Below are 24,659 nucleotides of genomic sequence, written 5' to 3'. Positions count from 1 at the left end.
TACTTACCTTGTGTACCTGCATCACATCTGACCCCCACCTTTTATCTTCCAGGTTGCCGTATGTTGATATTTTGAACTAAGCTTGACTAGGCTGCATGTGTCAACTAGCAAGCAGGAACTTATTTGTGAATACCACATCCAGGCTTCTATAAAACTATGTCCTGGCATTCCTGGATAATGATCACTTATTACTTTGGGGAACTGGGGGCATATTTCTGGATTTTTTTTATCTGATAAGGTCACAGTTTCATGAGGGAGAGTATGGGTGACCTTCCCAGGAGTACAAACCTCTAGCCAACATAGTTTAACATAGTCTGCAAAGGTTTACCGACATAATGTTGAATGTCATAATGTCTAATAGTCATTTGGTTGAAAAATAACATCTCAGCCCGAAACACTGAATTATCAAAATGTCTACAATCATTTAATTGAAAAAGCAATGAGATCAACTCTACTATTTAGCAGAGGGGCTATGCCCCCCTGTGCCCCCCACACCCACTCTACTTAAATATATCAACTCTGAGATCGCACTACAGTGCAGAAATGGGAAAATTTGATAATTTCAATATTGTGTGTTTAGACTAATTTTATTTCAACATTTTGATCATTGAATATAGTGTGTTCAACCAATTCAGTTTCAACCATTTAGCATTCAACATTATGTTGGCAAACCGTCTGCAACCCCTTTCATTTTAAATACCAGTTTATTAAAGGGATACTTAAAGAAAAGCCTTTTACAGTCTTTAAAACAAATACATACTAGTACCACTGGTTTTAGGGGTTAGAGCTCCAACTACAATGCATAGGGCATGACTTTAATTAGTCACCTATGTCAGGTACATCACCTGCTGATTCTAACAACAACATAAAAATTAAAGATGAAATTGGTTCTTAATCTGCCAGGTTTCGATGACTGTCATAATATTCATACAAGAGTCTTCTATCAAAGTTAAACTTCTGGGGACCCTGTGATAACAACCTTGGAGGACATGATCCTCTATTTTCTAGCTCCTGTGCAGGTTTTTGTTCTGTCATCCCCTCTCCCTCTGTCTGTTGCCCTTTTAAGATTGTTGTATTGCTCCCCAAACCCTTTCCTCATCATTTTAATAATTTTATAAATTATCTGATGTCCAAGGAGGTACTACCCCCTCCCCCCGGTGCTTTCATCTACATCTTCCTCTCCACTTGACTAATTTAAATGCTAATTAAAGAATTATTTATCATGTCACATGAAATGCAATTTTTTTTCAAAGACAGAAATAGAGCATCATGTCAGTGTAGGTCTGCAGCCCTCCTAGTGAATATCACATTCCTAATAAAGCCAAAACATTTATTTATTATTTTATTTATTTCCAGTTTGATTATTGGGGAAGTCCACTGGGTCGAAATGACCCATTTTAAGTGGAGGCCCGGGGAGAAAAGCTCCAAGTTGCACAATGCATTTACAATACAAGTGGTACAAAGGTATAATAGCTACATTATACAACAGTAAGAATTAACACATTTGGAGTCAACGTATTTAACAGAGTTCAGGGTTTTACAATTTCCTTTAAGGTGCACTCTAATGTGCGGAGTTTGACAGCAATATATGTGTGAACATGAGAAAAGAGAGAGATGACAGATAAATGACACAGAGAATGCACTCTGCTTATGCACAATTGAACATGGATGCTATTTACATTATTTACAAGGTTGAGTTGAGTCAGAGTAACTATAGGTGTTATCAAAAACATAGAGAGCCCAGGAGAATGAGAGGGGACACACTGGGAGCAGAAGGTTTAACTAGAATTAGGTAGGGTGAAGGCAGGTACATTTCCGCTTAGAGGACAGGTGTTTGAAAAGCAGGTTTTTAAAGTTTTCAGAGTTTGGCATAGATCTTAGAGCAGATGGTAGGGAATTCCATTTTTTGCCAAGTGAGTAAGAGAGAAGAAGTTGGCCAGCAGTGTGTTTAGGTTTATTGATAGCTATTAGGTTCTGATGTTCAGATCTTAGTGTTCTTTTGGGTATGTAGGGGGGAAGGAGATTAGTTAGGGCAGGACATTTTGTTGGGTGAAATATGATTCTGTGAGCAGAGGTGAGTTGGAGAAAGTCTAGGTAGTTAGGGAGTTCAAGCCAATTCAGGGAATGTAGGGTGAGGCAGTGATGGGTATAGTTTTTGGAGTTGGTGGCAAATTTAGAGATTTTGTTGTAGCAGGTTTCTAGTTTGGAGGTGATAGTGGAAGACAGATTGGTTAGGAGAGGGCCACCATATAATAAGGAAGGGAGAAGATAGGTTGTGGCCAGAGTATGCCTAGTAGAGTTGGAGAGAAAGTGATTGTTCCTATACAGAATGCCTAGCTTTTGGTGGGTTTTCTTGATATTTTGTTAAATATGTATATCAAATTTTAGGTGTTCATCAATAGTAATTCCAAGTAGATTAGCGGAGGGAACTACTTCTATAGGTGAATTTTTATGGCTATAGACTTTGAAGTTGTTTTTGTCAAAGGAGAAGGACTTTGTAGGAAGGAATAGTAGAATCTTTGATTTATTAGCATTTAGAGAGAGGTGGTTTTGACACATCCAGTTTTTGGTTGTAGAAAATGCAATTTGGGTTATGTTTAGAATGATTTTGGTATCAGGAATAGCAGAGTGAAAGTTATTAATGAAGATATTAAAAAGCATGGGGCAGAGAATAGATCCCCGAGATACTCCAGTTGGGGTGGGTAGGAAGGAAGAGATGGAGTTCTTCCATTTGACTGCCTGTGATCTATTGGATAGATAACTGGAGAGCCAGGATATGGTGTTGAGTGAGAGATGGAGGTTGGAGAGTCAAGAGAGAAGGTGCTTGTGGGATACAGTATCGAAAGCTTTGGACAGATCAAGTAAAATGGTAGAAACTAAATGTCCTGAATCACGGGCTTGGTTGACAGTTTCAAGGAAATAGAGTAGAGCGGTAATAGTGCTATGGCCTGGGCAGAAGCCATGTTGGGTGGGAGTAAGAAGGTTGTTTAGAGTCAGAAAAGGCATGAGTTGGAGGTGGATGCATTTTTCTAGGATTTTGGAGATTGGTGAGAGCAGAGCGATTGGGCGAAAGTTTGAGATGGTGGTGTTTTTGCCTCCTTTGTGAAGTGGAAGTATATAGGATGAGCGCCAGAGTTTAGGGACATAAGATTCCTTTATGGATCTGTTAATAATGATGCTGATTGGAAGAGCAATACCTTCAGCAGCACATTTAAGGAATGAAGGAGGGATATTGTCAGGAGCATTAGAGCAAGGTGTAAGTTTGGACAAGAGCTTTTGTATGAAGTTAGTGGAGATGGGTTTGAGCTCAAACAGAGAGGGAGGGTAGTTAGGTGAGTTGAAAAGTGGTGAGTATAAGTTGGGTTATTGTTAGGAAATTTCTTGGTGAGGTTTAAAATGGTTTCTATGAAAAATTAGTTAAATTCGGAGCTTAGTTCGAGGTCAGATTTACTTGGGTCAGGACAGGGGTTATTCTTGGAGCCTGGATTGAGAAGAGAATTTATTGAATTCCAGAAAAGTTTGGGATTTTTATTATTATTTGTGGACTGGAGTTTGATGTAGCAGGATTTTTTGTCCTTGGTGATTAGTTTTTTTACAAGGTTACATAGCTGTTGATATTGGAGGAGTGTAGTGGGCAGCTTATTGTTTTGGTAAAGTTTCCATATTTTGTCTCTTTGGTGCATGATTTTTTTTATTTCTTTGGATAGCCAAGGAACAGTTTTGACTTTTATCCTTTTGTGTCTTGGAAGGGCAAGGGAGTTTAGGGTATCTAAAAAGACAGAGTTGAAGTATTCTATAGCTCTGTCAAGCGGAAGGATGTTTAGAGTTTGCCAGTTCATCTGTTTGAAAATGTTTGAGAAAGTAGTGGGGTTGAAGTTAGTGAGGTTGCCAGTGTTGATATATTGGTGCTGGTGTGGGGTAGAGTTGGTTGAGCGATGTATGAAGGCTGGAAGGTGGTTGCTAATGGTATCAGGAATAGTGCCAGAGTTAGTTATTTTAGTTGGATCTGAGGCTAGGATCCAGTCTAAGGTGGATCCAGGTGGTTTGGTTTTGTTTGGTCGGGTGATGGGGAGGATTAACTGATAGAAGTTGTAGAGGTTAATTGTTAGGGAGGGAGAGTAGCAACTGATTTTGTTCCAATCAGTATTTACATCTAATAGAATGTAAGTTTCATAGTGAATTCTAGTAGAAGCCCATAAGAGAATTTCTTCGAGTGTTGAGACATTATTACCAGGTGTGATATATAGGGCAATAATACAGATATTTTGTGTTTATTTAATTTTAGTAGTCCAGCAGTTAATTCCATATTCTGGAATTGGGGAATTGGAATCTGGAGTGGAATTATGGTGAGGAGGTTAGAGAAGACTAGGGCAGAACCGCCACCTTTTTTGTTAACACGGTCACTTCTGAGAGCATGAAATCCTGGGGGTAGGATCTCAGAGTCAGAGATGGAGGGTTTAAGCCATGTTTCAGAGATGGCCAAGATGTCAGGTTGGTTATGGCTTAACCAAGCTTGAAATTGGTGAATTTTGTTGTTGAGACTTTGTGCATTTAAAGTAAAAAGTTTTAGGGTGTTGTGGTAGGAGGTGGATGATAGAAGGTGGATGCTGGTGAAGGAGGGGGTAGGACCAGGGTTTGGATGAATATCACCAGCTTAGACTAAGTTGTTAAAGGTATTATCCTTTAGCCATTTGGGTTTACTTGGTATGATAATTGATGGTTTTAAGGTTATAGTGGGTGACAATGTCTTAACTTTAAAGGAGAGAATTTTAGGGTGGAATAAGTGAAGAGTGTTGGGCTGGATGAGAGATAAGGAGATGGAGTGGAAATGGGAGTAGGATTGAGTGTGAGGGTGTGTCTGTATGCTGGTTGTTTTAATGGGTAATTTTGGGTAAGTATTATAGTTGTATGAGCTAGCAAAATAAAGAGGAATTAGGATAAGGGAGAGAAGACAGGGTACTAGGAGGGTATGATGCCTTGATAAGAGCATATTGGGTAAAAGGGAGAAAGAAATATGTAGGAATAAGGAAAGGAGAGGTTGAATAGCAAGGGAGGTATTAGAAAGTACTGAAGGTTTTAATATGCTCTTGGTGTGGGAGTTATATGGGAATGCAAAAAAAACCAGGAGTGGGTTGTAATTATAAGGGTGGAGTGCAGATGAAAGAGTGTGAAAGGGAAGTAGAAGGGAGGAAATTGGTGGGGGGAGCAGCTACTGGGTAAATAGGTTGGGAGAGGGGTTAAGGAGGAGTAAAGGTAGAAGTGCTAGGGGCAGGTGGAAATAGGGGGCAGGGTAGGGGAGTGGAGTGAGCCCGAAGGGCGAATGGAGTGGGATGGAGCAGAAGAGGTGAGTACAGCAGAAAAAGTATCAGTGAAGAGCAGATAACTGGCTGTAGAAAGAGGGTCTGTTCTGAAGTTTAAGGAGAGGTAGTACAGGATGACCTTTACTGAGGGAGGTTTAGCATAAAGGGAAAGGAAATATACAGTCACAGAATGATGAATTCAACAGTCTCTTTAGTAGAAAAGTAACGTATCAGGACTAAAGTGTACAAGTAGGGTTTAGTCAGGTTGAAGTTGCTAATTGGTGGTAGAGGGAGGAAGCAAGCAGCAAGGAGTGTCTAAACCTGTCTGGGTTGTAAATATAATCTTAGTTATGCAAAACAGGAGGGGGAGAGGGCAAATGGTCTACAGAAGGCTGCTAGAATGCATGTACGGGAGGCCAGACTAGCACAATACGTATTATAACACAGCAAAGTATAATTAGTACCAAGCAACATACATTTAATACAATCCTGCTGGGGGGGACTTTTCCACACTAGTGTTCAGATTACCAGGCAGGCTGGCAGAGTTAGGGTGTCTTCAGAAGGTGGCAGAAGGTTTCCTTATTACTTTGAGGCAGGGAGGGAGCACCCAGGACGGATTACTGTGGAAGAGAGAGAGAGAGACAACACTTGGTTAGGTAAATTTGTAGATAGATGGAAAGGGGAAGGTAAGAGGAAACCAGACAGGGAGTCATACATCAGTTATTCATCATATATTGAACCCCCTGCTAGGGCATTCAATATATGACTGAACAACTGATGTCATATATTGCATTCACTACTTGGGAACACCTTATTTTCACACCTGTGGCCTAGAAAAATATGACTCTGTGAATGTTACTTGATGCACTGATGGTTTAATACCCTCTCACAGGTTCACACCCTCCTCTGCTCTTAACTTTTTCCCAATCAGGCTACTTATCACTATATGGACAACAACAACATCCATATGTAGCTATTCCCATAATACCATTGATACAGTCTGTGTCACATGCAGTTATAACATCAGACAGGCACATGATATAGATTGCCCCTCTTTCTTTCTGTTCCCCTTATTCTATCTCCCTAATAATGGAATATTCCAAAAGAGATACTTTCCTTTAACTATGAGGAATGCCAGCATTCTTTTGTAGGTGTCCTCATGGAGCTTCCCAGACCCCACCTTATTGGCTTCTGCTGCTTCATAATTAGAGATGGCTGAAGTTGCTAAAGCAGCTTAAGACTTGTAGAAAAGTATGTTGGGATGGATGCATATCTGTAGCAAAAATCCAAATCTTCCCAGAATCCACTGCAGTCCAACTGTTGTGTAGTCTTGGCACCTCTAGAGCTATAGTGTTAGCCGTTCTGATTCCTGAGCTGGAGAGATGGACCACCAAATGGTATGAGATGCTGCTTCTCAGCCCAGAGAGAGGTCAGCAATGCCATGTACTCCTGAATATCTCCTAAAAGTAGCGTCTGTACAGATGTGCTGCATCAAACCTGTTACCTCAAGGCTTGAATTATTTGTTAAAATTTTGTTTAAATTATTGACCTCCATCTGTTGTTTTTTTTTGTTTTTTTTCTTGTGATGTCTTTGTTTCTATCCCTCTAATGTCCTAGTGTCAAACCTTTGCTATACTTCACCTGCATCCAGATATTTATTTTCTTTGCCTTGTGTCTGACTTCACTTCTATTGCATCATCAAAAGTGTCTCCAAAAGCTGTATAAAAATAAAATGTCTGAGAAAGTTCAGATTCTATGTTGTGTTAAACACAAGAAAAAAATATTATGGTGCTTTTCTTCAAATTTCCAAACCTACTGTTAATCTGATCTGGTCAGTTACTGTGATAAAATGAATATAATGAGTATCTCTCAAAACATTTTTTTTTCTTCTAGTTACAAAAAAAAAAAAAAAAAAAAAAAAAAACAGGGCAGACCTGTATTATGCATAATGTTCTGTAACAACAAACACTATTGTCATCCAATTATTGTGATAAAGCATTCTAACAGAAAAGCTTGAGAATGTTTTGTATTGCAATCCTTCCTTTTCTTTGGCAGTTATCCAGTATCACTGTTCTCAGCAGTTACTTCAGCTGTATTATGTATCTGGATTGCAGTGTTAAGTCTTTTAATTGGCCAGCCCACTTGCTATAGCTTTCATAACTTTCCTATTATGAAAGCTGAGTAGATTACTTTTAGGGTCCTTTCTACAACAGTAGAGTTCCTGCAGAAATGCCAGACACCGAAGGAAAGAGAGAACTGATTATTTCTTATGTACATCTGCATAATTTCTGAAGCTGTGAAACAAAAAATACACCTATATTCGTTCTAAGTCCTGGAATGTGAAACAGCCTGCAAAAGTGCTGGAGCTTAGAGGTGGCAGGTAATAAAACCATTTTATATGTGTTTCTAGGAGCTCTGCATTGAGCCTTTATGTCACTTTCCTTTTAAATTGCTGATCACAAATGTAAGGTTTAGCTGAATTACAATTCCATCTTCACAGTCTTTTCGGTGACCTTGATAATCCCTTTGAGTTTACTTGGGACTGACCGCGGTAAACACTTCTAATTTCCTTATTACTCATTATTAGCATTTTACAACGACATGCTGCAGCTCGTGTTCTTTGTTAAATGCCTGGAACATTGTTGTAGTGTGCCTTCAGTTTAAACAATGCGTTACTGAAGAGGTATAAGCAATGCAGATCTTAAAATGATACTTCGTAGCAGACTATAAATAAAAAGATACTACATTTACTGACAATGCTTAATTAGCCAAGAGCAGAACTTTTTTTTTAGTTAAAGAATAGTTCTGCTATGGAAAATATCAGCAGTGCTCTTTAAGTATATATACATTCTAGCATTCTCCATTACAATAATTCAGGATTTAACATTTAAATACAGTCTTGATTTGACATTATTTGATGACCAGGTAATGTTTCAAGAGAAGACAGAGAATTTTAGGACTATGTAGCAAGACTCAGGACAGAGATCCATAATATAAGCATTTGGAAATATTTAAAAAAAATAAAAATTAGTAACTTTACACATTGAACAATGTTATAGAAAAGAAAACAAATTGTTTAAACCACTTTTCATTTACATCATGCATTACACTCACGTTTCTTAAGTATCATTTGCTCCAACATTACATAAATTATTCAAATCCTGTTTTCCCTTAAATCTCACTCCTCCTACTGAACATTATTCAGCATGTATTTTTCGGGTCTATGGTTAATCATTGAATGGCTGTTCGTTGAATATTAATTGTCGAAACTTCCTTTAATCAAATGACCTAACGATTTTCATCAAATGATGATAGTTGGCCAACATAAAGGAAGCGTAAACAAATACTTGCCGGTAACTGAGTTATAAGTAAACCTGACCTTGGAACTCAGAGGAGTAAACAAATGTTAAATAAAATAAAATAAATAAATAAGCACACACATTAATATTTTTCACTGGTAGTAGGCCTAAGCAGTCTAATGAGAAATGTGTGCCACACAGGCTATTAACCAACAGTGAAAATAATGCTTACCGTTTTCTCAGATACATAGTGTATAAATATAAATAAAGGATGTCAGCCACAAGAACTATTATTATTATTATTATTATTATTATTTTATTTACATTTGGTGACTGGGAGAGTCCGACTGGACACAGATCCATTTTCAGCGGAGGCCCGAGGAGAAAAGCTCCACATTAAGTATCACTTACATTATACAGTTAAAAACATAGCATTTAAAAAGTTGATATCTGTGTTAGAAACAGTATTTAGAACATACCTAGAGCCTGTTTATTGCATTTTTTGTGTTGCACTTAATTTAAAATCGTTTTTTCTTAAAATTGCATTTTACCTGCCTCTGACCTAGCACACACGTGTTGGGGTCATTTATTGCACTGTTCTGACTAGTTTGCTACTTGTGTGTCTCTGCTATCCTTAAACAAAAACAAAACAACAAAAAAATCTTGCTATTTTCCCACTTTCTATAATTTAAAAAAGTTCAGTTACAGAGTTGCTGTTCTGAACTGTTTGTAAGTTTCTTGGAGGCCAGTGCTTACTTGGGCTGAAGGGAAGTCTTTGTGTTCACCAGTGGCAGTGGTTAACACTGAGCAGCCTGCCTGTCCCTGTAGGAGTGGTTACTGCCTAGAAATTGTAGTTTTATTGGCCATTTTGGATCAATTCCAAACTCCTTGATCTCTCTCTCTCTTAAAACTCTACAACTCTCTTTTTGCGCAGTCTTGCACACAGAGCAGCATCGGGCAGCGCCGGTTAGCTGGGGTATACTATTCGTGGCTCCACAAAGTCTGCGCTGCAAATTTTCCCTTAGAACTAGGCAAGCCTCAACTCAAGTGCTTCAGATCAACTGCTCTTATTGCAGCACTTACATAACCCAAATCAGCACTTGTCCAAATCTCGTGGACAGCTCTATTATTTTCCAAATCTCCTAGACAGCGCTATTATAATACAGCAAAAGACCCTCGACTGTCCGCAAGACAAGTAAAATTCACTTTTCCAAGCATGTCCAGAGGTCAGCTTCAGGTGTAGTATACAGATAACCCTCTCCTCTTACCTCTAGGCACAAACACTTGTGAGAGATGCAAATACACAGCCAGACTGGAGGCTAAGCGCTCTCAACCCATGACTGTAACAGACAGTCAAGAGAAGAAGAGACACACTAGCATCACATCACCAGTCACACATGGATCTACAAAACAAGCACCAGCAAAACATACACATAAGTACACAAAAACATATTCGGAGGCACTAGGTACCAATTTGAAAAAGAAACAGTGCCCTCCAAAGCAGACAAGCAAGCAACCTGCACCTCCAAACACAAGCCATAAAACGCATAATTCACCTCAGCAGTGTGCCTCACGACAGCCCCTAAGGCAAAACACCATACCCAACATGCTAGTAATAGGAGACTCTATAGTAAGGCACACATATGTTCCACTCACCAGGCTGAACAAGGAGAAGGTTACTGTCAGCTGCCTGTCGGGTGCTAGGATCCGCCACATAACACAAGCACTTAGGTCACTCCAGAACAAGTACAAGTATGACGCTGTCATTGTACATGTTGGTGTGAATGATCTAAGACTCACCTCCCTGGACTACATGAAAAGAGACATTGAGGAGCTCTCTGATCATGTAGCCCAAGCTAGTATGACCCTGACCTTGAGTAGCATACTAACTTCACCTAGAATGATACCACAATACAAAGACAAAATGATCAATTTCAACAATTGGCTAAGCTTCTGGTGTCATTCTAAGGGGATCCAGTGTCTGTCTGCCTGGGATGACATGATAGACAAGCCTCGCTGTTTCGCCAGAGATGGTTTGCACCTGTCACCCCTAGGCTTTCGAATACTGGCCAAGGCTCTTGCCGTCCCCATAATGCCATTTTTAGGCATGGCTCAAAGAACAAACCAACCACTGTAACCAGCACAGGTAACCAAAAGCTAAGGGTAATGCTATTCAATGCCAGAAGTCTCAACTTCAAAATGTACGCACTCGAGGCACTCCTCAGTATGGAGAAAATCAATGTTCATGCAGTGATGGAAACCTGGTTCAAGGCTCCAGAGAGCACCCCAGCACTACCAGGTTACAATTCATATCATACCTTCCGGCCTCAGCTACCGGATCACAGTACAAAGGGCAGAGGTGTATCCATATTCATCAAGGATACCCACATCTCCAGGTTAGTGGCACAGCATGATGCCTCAGAGATCATCCATGTGCAACTATCAGCAGGCAAAACCACATTTCAAGTCGTAGCCTGTTATAGATCGCCCACCATGTCCCAAGATGCTCACTCAGCATTCCTTGAGGCATTGGAAAATATAAAGGTCCTACCCAACACCATAATTTTGGGTGATTTCAACTACCCTGGTATAGACTGGGTGAACTACCAAAGTTCTAACTCCTATGCCCAGTGGTTCATAGAATTTATAAATTCAAATGCCCTTGAACAACTGGTATGTTTTCCCACTAGAGGGGACAAAATATTGGATTTAGTCATCACAAATATGGGCGCCCATTGTACCACACCCGTTATCACTCCCTCTCTGGTCAGATCAGACCACAAACTGATAACCATGGACGTCCTCACACCTTCACCTCCCCCAGTCAAAGAAACCATTGTAAAAACCTTTCCAAAGCAAACTTCAAACTACTTGCGTCAGAAGTGGAAAGCTTCATTATTCCCTTGCAGAAGGATAATGATATCCAGGATGAATAATCCTACACCAAGGCACTTTATATACATCTTCAGGATTGCATGGACCGTGCTATCCCAAATAAAACCAAGAATCCTTCCTCAAGCAAGAAGAAACCAGTCTGGTGGACCCCGGCCATAAGCAAACTATACAATAAAAGGAGGAGACTTATACAAAAAAAGGCCAAATCTCAAGTAGAAAAATCATCCCTGATCAGCATTAGTAAGAAATTGAGGGCCCTCATCAAGTCAACTAAAGCCAATTTCGAAAAGAAAGTTGCCAAGGATGCCAAGGATAACCATAAGGCCTTCTATGGTTACGTCAAAAACCTAAATGGCAATACTCAGGTCTGATCTGAGCAAGTACAAAATGGAACAAAATACACTGACCCCACTGACATTGCCAACATCTTGGCTGATAGGTCCAGTGGAAATTTCTTCCTCCCCACCACCACCTGCAGGGCCTATTACTATTCCAGGGGATTATGTAACTCCAATTATTACTGATATGTTGGTTAATAAGGCTCTATCTAAAGCTAGAAATACTGCCTCCATGGGACCAGATGGTGTCCCGGGCTGTGTCATACGCGAGCTCAAAAATGAATTAACCCCGCATCTGAATACCCTGTTCAGTCTCAGCCTCTCGACAGGATATGTGCCCATAGAATGGCGCACAGCAACGGTGGTTCCGCTGCACAAGGGTGGGCCCACAACCGACCCTGGGAACTATCGACCAATAAGCCTGACCAGTCTGATCTGTAAGGCAATGGAGCGAATCATTATGGAACTCATAAATGGAGAGATTGAGAACCTCCAAACGCTTGACCCCACACAGTTCGGCTTCGTCAAGGGCAGATCATGCCTTCTGAACCTGGTGGACTTCTTTGAGACAGTTACTCAGGCTATGAATAAGGGAAAGGAGGTACACATGGCTTACCTTGCTAAAGCATTTGACACCATTCCCCATTTGGGTATTATTGATAAACTCACCAACCTGGGCATAAACCCTTACGTCACAAGATGGATCGCAAACTGGCTCTCAGACATATCCCACAAAGTAAGAGTAGCAGGATCTATGTCCGAATCCAGACCAGTAATGAGCGGTGTGCCTCAGGGCTCTGTTCTGGGGCACCTCCTGTTTGGCATATACTTCTCAGAAGTACAGGCAAGCAATGAAGGGCTGTGGCTGACCAGGTTTGCGGACGACTGCAAGCTGGGTGCTATAATAGAGTCTCCAGCCGACAGGGATATCCTCCAGAAGGGCCTTAATAAGACTGATGCATGGTGTCAAAGCCATGGTCTCAAGATAAATGCTAAAAAATATGTAGTAATCCCCTTCGGAAAAAACAGAGTACCCGCAAACTACCACATAGGAGGCAACCCCCTGAAATCTGAAGAAGTAATAAGGGATCTAGGGACCCAAGTAGATAGTCAGCTTTCCTTTGATAACCATGTTGCTAAGGTGGTTAGAAAATCCTTCTATGTGACCCATCTGATCACGAAAGGGTTCACATCAAGATCTAAGGATGTAGTGGTGCCCCTCTACTCTTCCCTAATCAGACCCATTATTGAGTACAATACACCAATTGGAATGTACCTGGCTAGGCATCTCCAGCAGCTGGAGAGACCACAGAGGTACCTCACTAAGAGGATTACTGGCCTCAAACAGTTGCCGTATGCAGCACGATTGAAAAAACTAAGGCTTTTCTCTGTTGCATACCGCCTTCTCATAGGCAATCTCTGTCTAACATACGGAGCCATGTCCAACCCAGAACTGTTGGACATGCTCCATCTTAGCAAAACCAAATCTACTCGAGCTACATGCCCTAGGGATATAAACCTCAGCCCAACAATGAATATAACATGCTGGAGGGATAGATTCCCTTTGCATAGACTTCCCTTGCTATGGAACAAGGTCCCGATCTACATAAGACAGAGCCTCTCACTATCACTCTTCAAGAGGAACCTTGACGAGTGGATGGGTAACAGAAAGTTCACACCAGGGATCACACCAACAGCTCTACTAGATAGGGGCCAAGGGTACTAGCTGCTAGATCAAGGGCATAGGGAACTAACCAAAGGGACAGTGAATACCGCAGAACATGGCTGGGCTAATATATGCCCTCGGGCAGATAGCCCAGTACCTACCTATGAACCTATGAACCTATAGACATTAGTCCAGCTGAGGACATAATATAAGAATAAAACAGATGTAAAACAGCTGTAGAACATAGTACAATTTTAAAATATAGTGACATATACTAAACATGATTACAAATGTAGTTGAGATTCATCAGTGAACAATTGATACAATCTGTTTTTGAGGTACATAACAGCCATTAGCAGTTGCTACAAGAAGTTAGTACTATGTGGTAGGTAGCTGGGAACATGAGTAGCCAAGCTTACTAAGAGTAGATTGTTGATAGGGGGCCGAGAGAGGTAGTGGGTGGGTGGAGTGGATGGTATTATAGGGAGGGTTGCAAGGACATATCTGGCAAGTTTTTAAGTGTGATTTTAGTAAGGATTTGAAGTGGGTGCAAGACGTTACAGAGGTAATTGAGGATGGGAGGGAATTCCAGAGTTTGGCTATAGTGCAGGAGAATAATGCTTCTCCAGCAGAGTTATTGGCTCTTGTGACCTGTAGAAGGTTTTTGTGGCTGGATCTTAGTGGTCTTGTGGTTATGTAGGGTTGGAGTAGATTCTGGAGAGATGGGACTTTTAGTGGTTGATTTATTAGTTTGTGGGCAAGTGCGAGTTGGTACCATTGAAGGAGGTGGGGGAGCTCTAGCCAGCCCAGTTCTGCTAGTGGAAGCATCTGTGGTGAATTTGGCGATTTTGTTTTAACAGGTTTCGAGCTTATTTAGGTCGTATTGTCTAAGGTTAGTAAATATTGGATAGATGCAGAGTAGGGTAGAGATAAGATGAGAATTTGCTACCGAAATTTTAGCTGCTTTGGTAAGTAGTTGCTGATTTCTATATAATGCTCCTAGTTTTTTGTGCACTTTTTCAATGGTCATGGAAATGTGAATGTCAAAGTTCAGTTTATTGTCTATTTCTACTCCTAGTAATTTGGTGTGTTCTGTAGGATGGCTGGTGGTGTTCTCTTGCTGTGATGTTAAAGTGAGAGCTGTCTAGGGTATGTTTGGTGGGTTGGAACATTAGTCATTTTGTTTTGTTTGGGTTGAGTATTAGTTGGGCATCGGATAACCAAGTTTCAATAGCGGAAAATGCTTCCTGTGTGACTTTTTGCAGTTTGGGTAGGGAGTGGGCTGTGCAGATGATGGTTGAGTCATTTGCGTATTGTATGAGTGTGCCATGTGCTGTGGCTGAGGCTAGATTATTGGTGAAAATAGAGAAGAGTAGGGGTCCCAGGATGGACCCTTGGGGATCCCCTATGGAGACTGGTAGTTGGGGGGATAGGTTGTCCTGCCAAACAACTCTGAAACCAGTTGATGACTGGTTGAGAGAAGGATAGGTTATTGAGAATGAGATGAATTGTTTGTGTGGGACCATATCGAAAGCTTTAGAGAGGTCTGGGAAGGTAGCTGAGGAGAGATAACCTGCATTTTTATTTTGTAGGATAGTGTTAGAGAACAAGAGTAAGGCAGTGGTGGTGCTATGGTTACCATGATGTGTGGTGGAGAGGAGGTTGTTAGCAAGGAGGTGATCTGAGACTTGAGAATGAATGCATTTCTCTAGTATTTTGGAGAGTGGTGAGAGAATAGCTATGGGGCGGTAATTAGTTAGATCTGTGGAGGAGCCTCCTTTGTGTAGGGGAATTATGTGTGAGACTTTCCATAGTGTGGGAACATAACTTTCTTACAGAGATCTGTTAATCAGGGATTGATACTGGGTAAGCTAGAGCGTCAGCTGCAAGTTGAAGGTATTCACTTGGGAGGTCGGCTGCTGCTAATCTGGTGGTTTTAAGTTTAGTTAATAGTTGTTTAATTTGGAGGTAGGAACAGGAGAGAAAGAGAAGCTAGTGGAGAGATTGTTAGTTGTAGTTGATGGTGTGGGTTTATGGGGGTGTTGTGTTGTCTAGCTAGTGATAGTACGGTTTGTGTGAAGTGATTGTTGAAAGAGATAGCAATATTTTTGGAGGAGTGAGTTAAGTTAGGAGTGGGTGTACTTATTTTACCTGGGTGGAGGATGGAGTTTATTGACGACCAGAATTGTTTGGGGTTATGCTGGGAGGAGGTAAGGGCAGACTGGTAGTATTAGATTTTGTCCTGTTCTATAAGCTTTTTGGTTCTATTGCGTAGTTCTAAGTATTTTTGCCTAGTAGTGGGGTTTTTGGTTTTGCGCCAGTTGTCCCAGGCTTTATCCCTGTTTTTCATTTCAGACTTAGTGTTTTTTTGTAGCCATGGGGATGGTTGGGCTCTAGTTCGGGAACGTCTTATGGGGGTGTGGTAATTAAGGATGCTTAGGAATGTTTTATTAAAGTAGTCAACTGCGTCATCTAGTTTGAGGTATTTTAGAGGTTGCCAGTTACAGTCTTTTAGGGATGAACTGAATGAGAGAGGGTTGAAGTTATTTTTTTTTCTGTATTTGACAGTAGATGATGGGTTTCACTTTATAAAGGTGTTTTCTTAGTAGGAAAGTTGGGGAGTGATCACTGAAGATGTCAGATAGGCAGCCTGCTATATATGACTGGGGGTTCTTATTGACTTGTATCCAATAAAGGGTAGTGCGTTTGTTGGAGTTTTTATTTATCCTAGTAGGTGAAGCCATGAAGGTTTACATGATGGGTTGGGTGGTTGCTAGAACAGGATTGCCAGTCAGTGTTGAAGTCTCCTCGAATTAAAGTTTCTTGGGGTAGGTGGTGGGTAGTCCAGCTGAGGAGGTTTTCAAATGGAGAGATGTTTTGGCCAGGTGGGAAGTAGCAACCTATTATGTTTAGGGTTTTATTTTGGTTCATTTTAAGGTTGGTATATATTATTTCTTCCTTACCTATTTGGGGAGCTGCTAACTTTAAGATCTGGATGTCTAGATGCTGTTTAAATATTATAGCTATACCACCTCCTTTTTTGTTTAGTCGGCCTACTCTTAGTATATTGTAACTGGTAGGGAGAATTTGCTCATTAGTAATGTGTGGTTTTAACCATGTTTCTGTAAGGATCACTACATCAGGGAAGTAGAAGTCTAGGGTGGTATGGAATTCATGTTGCATATACTTCTAATATTTAGGCTTATCAGAAGGAGGTCGGTTGACTTTCTATTGGCTGTGATTTGGAAGAAGATGTGGTTTGTAGTCTGATTATGAGGGGAGAGGTTGGAGATTGAGGGGCCAGGATTGGGATGGATGTCTCCACTGAGTGTGAGGTTGGATATGGATGAGATTATTAGTTTTATCAATTTCTGTATATGCTTGCTTATAAAGGAAGTTTTTTGATTGTGTTCTGTGGCTAATAGGTATGGTGGTAGAGTTATGTTAAGTTGTGGGGTTGTTTTTAGTTTAGGTATTGTGGTCTGTAGTCTATATAGAAGGTGTATCGGGAAGGTTGTTGACCTGATGGGACAGTAGTATTGTAGAGGTGGGATATGAGTGGTGGTGTGTGTGGTGGCACAGTGGTAGTGGTTGAGTGCGGGAATGGTGGAGGTTTGGTAAGATGTGATGTATGCAAGGAGTGTGCATGCAGTGAGTATAGGTATGGTGTGCTTGTACATATTAGATGAGTAGGAGGGATAGTAGTGAGAAGCTGTAGGAGGAAATATAGGTGTAGTGATGTTATAGGTTGTTTGAAAGGTGGGAGTGGTTACTGTTTGTAATAAAGGTAGGAAAATTGGGAACTCAGAGGAGTTCCAAGTCAGATTTTCCCAGTAAACAAATGTTAACTAAAATAAAATAAATAAATAAATAAATAAATAGTCCAGAAAAGCTGAAAAAATTAATTTTACTTAAATATTAAATCAAATAGTACAAATATAGACTAAAATATGTGCAGGTTAGCACATGTACATACATGCACAGAAATAAAATAAAATAAAAGGCAATAGAGATACACAGGATGCATACAGAAAAAGTAGTAGCCAAATAGTTACAGTCACTGCTTATTCATTACAGAAATAATGTCCGTAACTGTCATAAGTTAGATAACTTAACAACTAGTTGTAAATATATTAATCAAAATGTTGAATTTATACACCCTATTTTAAAGAAATTTTTCATTTTAGGACTTTTGCAACATCTGTTACATATAATGTAGTCTGTCTTGCTAAGTATGAAAAATGTGCATGTTTCTATGTGGGAAAAACTAATCAGAAATTGAAAGATCATATAGCTTCCTATACTTCAGAAATTTAACAAAGGTTGAGATCAATGCATTAACAAAACATGTATTATTATTATTTGGAAATTATCATACTTTTAAGTTTAGAGTTCTGCAAAAGGTATTAGTAAATAAGCGTGGAAGAAATTTAGTTAATAAGACAGAACTTATAAAATATAACTGGATTAATTATTTTAGAGCAGATAGATTCCCTGGCTTAAATGGTAAAAATAGTATTAAACCCCTTTTAAAAGAGAAACAAATGTTTGTCATTTGAATATTTATATATAAGTATGTTTTTTTTATATATATAAAGTATGTACTTGATGTTCTATTTTTCTATTTTGTTTTTTATATCTTAATTGGGCTTGTGATTATTTGATGTGATAGCCTGGATTTAGTTAAATATGGAGTGGTTTATTTTATTTGTAACACTGATGAAGAGTCGAGACTTGAAAGCTTTGTGTGTTTTTTTGTCTTATTAAACTATTATTTGGATGGTTGGACCCTTTGCTGTTTTAGTTTAATTTTATTTTGGATTGCTTTTGAGTCAATTTGGCTGCTGCACTGCCTTTTTTTGTGGACTTGTCTTTGTTGGATTGTTTAGTGGCATGTTACTCCACCTCCTGCTCTTAATATGCAGCCTGAATCATTTACATGTAAGTTACAGCAACTTTTATCTGTTGGTGAGAATCTGTTTGCTTCTTTATTCAATTTAAGAAGCAATGAACCTGTGTCAGACTCTGCACCTAATTATGAGAGACAAAGTTTACTAAAGAAACTCTTGCAATTAGAAGTTCTTCTCCAAAAATACAAGAAACTGCAATGGCAGAGGTTGAGTTTCCTTGCTTATATAGACTTGACCATTGTTCCTAGGGGTCTTTGAATTGTTAAGATGCTGACCTATAGGAATAAATGTCCTATATTGTTGAAAAACTGGAAAGAAATGAATCTCCAACTTTCCGTCAATTATATGAAATTAATAAATGAGTTTTTCCTACCTATGGAAATGGAACTGCCTGATAATATCAAGCAGCTTGAAGAGCAAATCACTAACTCTGCATTGTTCAAGTCTATCTTGCATGAATTTCAATGCATGTTGGAGAAATTAGAAGTGTTTGAAAATAATCGCTGCTAAAAAAGTAAATTTCTAAGGGATATTCAGGATTTTACATATGGAACTGTTTTTCAGTGGCCAAGAATGGGAGACTATAAATCTCCTAATACAAGCAAAAAATCATCCTCCCAATCAGTCAATTAGTTTTTCTGTGCAAGGTGTTGATATTACAGAGAATACGAGGATCACCAAAGAGTCATTCAGCTAATCAACGTGTATAGGGAATAGTGTAGTTGATTTCCTGCAGAAACTTCAACAAGTGAAAGGCCGTCCTCCTCAGAATTAAATTCAGCTAGCTCTGTTGCAGCCATTAATTGGGAAGTTCCAACAATAAATACAACAGATCCACAGATTAATTATGTGGAAAATAATGATGCTAATTTTTTTAGCAATGTCCAACTTCCAAATGCAGCTGCCAATCCAACTATCAGCGCCTTAGAGAGAACGGAGTCAAAAGAGAGGGAGAAGCAGGAGAAGGAATCAGAGTACAGGGCAGACTATACATGCACAGATGGGATCAGTACTGTAAATTCCCATGCAGGTGAGACCAACAACAAGAAGTCAGACGAAGAACTAAATATTTTAGAAAGTAGTGTTTTGAATTTGTCTAATGTCGTTTTAACTGAGAATGACTTAAATGTTCTAGGTAAAGGTCTGCCTTTTATTCCATCAGTTGATGGCAATTTGAATGATGCCCTCTATGAACTAAGACCCTTTGTTAGAAACATTAACCTTAAATTAACTTTTAAAACTGATTTGCCTTCTTCTGTAAATGAATTGAAATGAACAAGTATATTTATTCCTAATGGTATGCCTACTACTAAAGCTTTCTACACTATGTGCAAAAATGAAATATATAAAGTGCTTTTTCACACCAACAAAAAGACATTTTATAACCTTAATCAAATTGAGAAAAAAAGCTTTTAAGGATTTATGTAGTAGGAAAGACTTAATTCTTAAGTCAGCAGACAAAGGAAGTAGAGTTGTTGTTATGAACATAAATGATAGATGCAGATACATTTAAAAGAATTTCTATTATGGATCTGTATCTTATTATATATTGAGTTAAATCTTTTCTATAGGATTTTATTAATGGAGGGTTCTATAACACCTGATGTATATAACTTTCTTTACATGACTAACCCAGTTATTCCCTTTATATACGGGTCCCTAAAATACATAAGATTCTAACATGCTCTCCCATGAGGCCTATTGTTTCTGGCAGTAGGTGGATTACTATTTCATTGTCAAAATCTTTAGAGAAAGAACTTCTTCATTTGTTACAACATAGCGAGAGCTATATTAAAGACACCAGTCATTTTCTTAATGCCTTACACCAATGGCTTGTTAAAACAATAAATAGGATATTAGTACCATTATTTTGGTTACCTTGGATGCTAAATCACTTTTTATGATAATCCCAAATGAATTGGGTGTCCAATATGTGAGAGAATTTTTATGTCATCATAGCATGTTTTCTACAACTACAATTTCAACTATTTGTGCAATATTAGACGTAGTATTTAATAATAATGTATTTATGTTTAATGAAGAATATTTCCATCAGATGCTAGGAGTAGCAATGAGGACCACTGTGGCTAATAGTTACGCCAATTTGGTACTTTTTATATATGAATATCTAGATGGTGAAGTGAAATTTATTAATGAGAATCTTAAGTTTTATAAGCATTTTGTTGACGACACTTTCCTATTATGGTCAGGTAGCAATGAATCATTGGATAGGTTTATTGACTATTTACAGCACACTACAGATTTTTTAAAATTTGATTTAACTTATTCTAAAGAGAGGATTATTTTTTTTGGATATAAAAGCAGAAATTATTAACAGTCAATTGGAGACTTTGATACATAAGAAAAATGTCCAAACTAGATATGTTCACCATTCTTGTATGCATCCTAGACATATTTATAATAGTGTGGTAAGAAGTCAGTTCTTAAGAGCTAGTCATCTTAATACTCAGAGTGAAGGCTTTATTGCAGAGATGAATATGATGATGAAAGATTTTTATGCTAGAGGTTATGATAAGGAAATGCTTTATTCTAATAGACAGACTGCTGAGAGACATATGCTTGCAATCCTTATTTGCTCGGAAATGAAACTTTCTTTTCCCCAAGACAATACTTCCTCAACTAGACCTAGATAATTGGGATATATTATGAAATTTAATAGGCGCACTACACAAATAAAAGTTGTAATAAAAAGGAATTGGGCTATTCTGGAATCTGATGCAGAAGTAAAGAATATAGTGGGTGAGTTTCCAGTTTTATGTAGAAAAGAGAGAGAGAAATTTGAAGCACTATTTATGTTATAAAGATTTATGTAAAAATAACCTCCCTACAGCTAATAACAAGGCTACCCTCCCCTATTATAATTGTTCTTTTTGTAAATATATTAATCAAAATGTTGAATTTATACACCCTATTTCTAAAGACTTTTTTTGTTTTAGGACTTTTGCAACATGTGTTACAGATAATGTAGTCTGCCTTGCTAATTGTGAAAAAATGTGAATGTTTCTTTGTGGGAAAAAACGAATCAGAAATTGAAAGCTCGTATAGCTTCCCATACTTCAGAAATTAGAAGGAAGGTTGAGACCAACGTGTTAGCAAAACATATATTATTATTTGGAAATTATCATGCATTTAAGTTTAGAGTTCTGCAAAAGTTATTAGTAAATAAGCATGGAGGAGATTTAGTTAATAAGAGAACTTATAGAGTATAAGTAGATTAATTATTTTAGAGCAGATAGACTTCCTGGCTTAAATGTTAAAAACAGTATTAAACCCCTTTTAAAAGAGAAACAAATGTTTGTCATTTGAATTTTTATATACAAGTATGTTTTTTATACATAAAGTATGTTTTTTATGCATAAAGTATTCATTTGATGTTCTATTTTGCTTTTTTGTTTTTTATATCTTAATTGGTCATGTGATTGTTATTTGATGTAATAGGCTGGATTTAGTTTAAATATGGAATGAATTTATTTTATTTGTAATAGTAATGAAGAGTCCTGAGTGACTTGAAAGCTTTGTGTGTTTTTTATTTGTCTTATTAAACCATTCTTTGGACAGTTGGGCCCTTTGCTGTTTTTGTTTAATTTTATTTTGGATTTCTTTTGGGTCCATTTGGCTGCCTCACTGCCTTTCTTTGTGGATCATTCTGGTCCATTACTAACTCCTTGGTTTTATTCACATTTAGGGTCAGATTATTAATATCGCACCAGTTAATGAGGTGGTTCACCCCATCTCTATAGGCAGTCTCATTTCCACTCCTGATAAGACCCGCTACACTGGTGTCATCTGTGAACTTGATGATTTTGTTGGAATTATGTCTGGTTATGCAATCATGAACTGGTAAATGGACACCGATAACGAACTTGATATGAGGAAACAAACTTCTAAGATTTTTTTTTTATTTCATTGCTTGCAACTTCTTCGACCTCCTACAGAGAGCAGACACAACTAGACCCAGAGACTCTACCCAGAGGTGATAAATAACATCAGACAACCCACAGAAAAGAACCTAGGTGTTTGATGGCCTGACAGCAACTGTATCTCCCCTCAAGATCTCCACTGTTAAGCCTAGACTACAGGGAATACACGGCAAGTGGAAACACACCAAAAAGAGATAGAGACCCTTGATGGTTTGATACAAACTACAACTTTCTAAATGGTGGCTGTAGTGCTTTAGTTTTTAACTTAGTTTGGCTCACCCCTAGATCCACAGAAGGTGAGATTGTCAACAATCAGGAACAATCTGCAACTGGAAAGCACCATTATTACCAGCTTTGCAATTCATTTCTGTAGATAACTGGCTAATCAGTTGTTGCAATCCCAGCTTGAGTTTCAAACTCCAGGGTATCAGACACTTTCTTTATAAATAAAAAAAACATTTGAAGGTTCATATCAGTCCTAACAAACATCTTCATCTCAGAAAGACCCTTTTCAGAAGGCGTTAACACTTTAAGACTTTGGTGTAAAGAGTATAAAAACATAGAGCAGCTGGATACTAAGAGTACTAAACTAACTAGATATCCTGAAGAAAATACTGACAAGGCCATGTTTGATGAATCTAAAGAATGCATATAGCATTAATAAGGTTCTGGTGTGGAGACATAGTCTGAGAACGAATAGTATAAGACCTCTGTGATCTCAAACAGTTCTAGCACTGCCGGTCACATTTGAAACCTTTTACAAAGCCCAGGCATACAGAAGAGAAAATAAACAGAACAATACAGACTGATCTTTCAGAAGAGAAATGAAGATGGTGTTCACCCTGATGAGACAGCCAGGCTGAAGGTCACACTTACATGCAGATGTGCTTTAAATGGATTTTAAGCACAATAACAAATTGAAAAAAATCATCTGCAGTAGATATAGTACATAGTAGCTAAACACTGGTGATACAGATAAGCTTAAGAAAGGGTTACTACAAAATAAATATTCTGTCATTTTACAGAAATAGCTTCCTTATCAGGTCTCCATCCCAGAAAATAGCTTCTCCAGGCTTAACAAAGAACTGTTGATGAAAGGCCTAAAAGTGTTGTTCCAAACTACTGTACTGTTTGTATAATAACAAAATAAAAAAAATAAAAAGCCACATTAAACCAAAATTATAAATTAACATGTTTATAATGGTTTCTCTTGATTCCTGAACTTAAAAAAAAACACAGTAAAAACGCTGGTTATAACAAACAAACAAAAAAACTTAATGTCTTCAAACATGCCACAGACAAGTGAAAATAAACACTGAAACAGCAAACCAGAAGACATTCTGTGAGAACACTAAAGGGCCTTTGAAAAGGAAGAATGAAATTTACAAACCAGATTACAGCACATGCCAAGGAATGCTGAGCATTTTAAGACTTTATTCTGATGCCGCTCCCATTACTTGCTATAGTTTATCTGCCAATTAAAAGGGAGGACTCAACTGCAATTGTCATACTGTTCTTTAGCATTTATTGGCATTAACAAGTTCTCCTTTGAATTAGAGGTCACTAAAAAAACAAAATGTGTAAAAACAAAAGCAAGAGCTTACACAGTGATGAAATTCAAGGTAATAAAAATTCATAAGAAAACAGATCTGCAAAGCAGGCTTAGTGTACTCTAGGTTGCACACAGAAGCTTGGCAGCTTGGACTTTTATACACAATGAACAGTTCCCAGGCATTAGTTGAATTCTAGTTTTGTTGCAAAAAAAAGGGTACCTACATTTTCTGGATACAAACAACTGACAGGTAGCTCAAGTCCATTAAGCAGCAGGCCTGTAGATTCACACAGAATATAGGCAGGTTGGCCTCTTGTGCCCCAGGAAAAGGAGCCGAGCCAAGCCTGTTTCCTGTGCTGCAGATGGGCACAGGGAGCATTAGGTACATACAGAAGCTAGACATTGTAACAGCTGGAGTCACTGTTTTCAGGATGCACAACCAGTTCAGCTACAGAAAAGACAGGCAGCGTGGCCTCATATGTGCCAGTACCAGAACTCACAAACAGTTTTGATTCTTTTTCATATGTTTTTTTTTCCATAGGTTATTTTATTGTTGCAGATGACAAGCTCAGAGTGCTTTGTAGCACACATACAATTCACAAAGCTCATTTTCTAGGGAACCAGAAAAGGACCCAGGTACATTGTACATAAACCTCCTCCATATCTGAAGCATAAAATGAAGGGTGCAAGATAAGACAAGATCTTTGATTAGACTAAAGTGGCAAATGACTGAGTACTGTTAATTATACTAGCTGAGA

General features: G+C 38.5%; 1 protein-coding gene across 1 annotated transcript in view; it reads left to right on the top strand.

Annotated features, from left to right (window-relative positions):
* The first annotated feature begins 7,461 nt into the window (after positions 1 to 7,461).
* Positions 7,462 to 24,659, top strand: part of LOC122809365 (toll-like receptor 13) — a 378,635-nt gene continuing 361,437 nt past the window's right edge. The window contains exon 1 of the mRNA XM_044080803.1: positions 7,462 to 7,680. The gene's annotated coding sequence lies outside the window, so the exon portion shown is untranslated. The remainder of the gene's footprint in view (positions 7,681 to 24,659) is intronic.

This window comes from Protopterus annectens, chromosome 8.part0 (genome assembly GCF_019279795.1).
Source record: "Protopterus annectens isolate FY-2018-M chromosome 8.part0, PAN1.0, whole genome shotgun sequence".
Classification (NCBI taxonomy): domain Eukaryota; kingdom Metazoa; phylum Chordata; order Ceratodontiformes; family Protopteridae; genus Protopterus; species Protopterus annectens.
This window is presented reverse-complemented; position numbering and strand designations above follow the sequence as displayed.